This window comes from Lipophrys pholis (assembly GCF_963383615.2).
Source record: "Lipophrys pholis genome assembly, chromosome: 22".
Classification (NCBI taxonomy): Eukaryota; Metazoa; Chordata; class Actinopteri; order Blenniiformes; family Blenniidae; genus Lipophrys; species Lipophrys pholis.
The window spans coordinates 3,679,212-3,680,607 of record NC_137644.1 but is presented as its reverse complement, the minus strand read 5'-3'; positions in this window follow the sequence as shown (position 1 = coordinate 3,680,607).

Genomic DNA, 1,396 nt, shown 5'->3' with positions numbered 1-1,396 from the left:
GGCTCCGTTTTCTTGGAACAATAAGGTCAATAAACACATTAATTTATCTGAGTTTATGACTCTTAATCCAAGTTTTTAAAATGGAAAACCACCATTATAATATAGGTATTGATCACTGTGCTGAGGGGTCTCTCACTGTAGAGGATGTTCCCTTCATCATCATGATGTCTATTCTTAGCATTTGGTCTCTTCCATTTGTTTTCATTCAGCGTGGGTTTTAGCAGCTATTTTAACTTTAGTTTTAGTTTTATTCTATTGGATGAACACGCTTATTAGTTTTAGTCACGTTTCGGCAATTTAAAAAAAAAAAAGGGTTTGTCTTAATGAATTAATTTAGGTCAATAAATATTGGAAATGAGAATGAAGGTTGACAGGTTGTATCAAGTGCTGCAAATCATAAAACAACAGTTAACCTTAATGCTTAATAACCAGATTCCTTTCTAAATAGATTAAATCTAATCTAGAGTTTCCCGTCGATGGAGACACTTCATTGCTGTTGGGCTGAAACCGTTGATCTCCCTCCATGTTTCAACTCATATTTTTAATGAATTGATGCCCGACTTCATCAGACAACAGTGTCACACAAAAGCTGAGAAACTAGCAGATCTACAAGTTCAACACACTGTGAGTTTGTAGATCGGCTGTTTTCACCAATGATTACAAAATTAATGGTTCCTAACATGCAGGATTTTCACCCGACAGCAAATACTTTCTGATCTAATAAGGATTATGTATTACACACAGATAAAGTTGTAACACTGAACAAAAACATGAAAAACAAAACCTAGAGCAAAAACATTCTTACTTTTACAATTGTGGTTTTATTTCTGCGAATTTGCTAAAGAGCAATGATCACACGTCCAAAACACGAGCAGAGGACGGGGAACACATATGCTCAGTTTGACCTTACGTGGCAGTGGGGTTGAGCGGTAAAGGCAGCTTGATGCTTGACGCACGGGCGTGACGTGCGGAACTTAGACGTGCGGAATCAGCATGAAAGAACGTGTCTGCCATTTGTATTACACGCGGCTCCCACTCCCAAACTGTAGGGGGCACTGCATCGCAAACACACGTCCCCGGCACTATTGAATTATATTTGAAGTAGACTTATTCTCCTTGACACCAGCAGGTGATCCCATAGACATAATATAGAGTAGACGCCGCATAGGCTGCCGCGGAGCAGGAAATACGGCGGCCATCTTGGTCCAGTCGTCAAGTCCGTAAACACAAACTGCAGCAGCACAGAATCCAGGACACCAGAGCACCGTGTGGAGTATTCCTGTACCAATCGGAGGACTGTAGATATTTGGGAGACGTGTGGAATCTGTTACCTGGGAGTTATTGAGCTTAAATAAAGTTGTTTGTTTTGTTTTTTTAATGTGTGAATATTATTAAA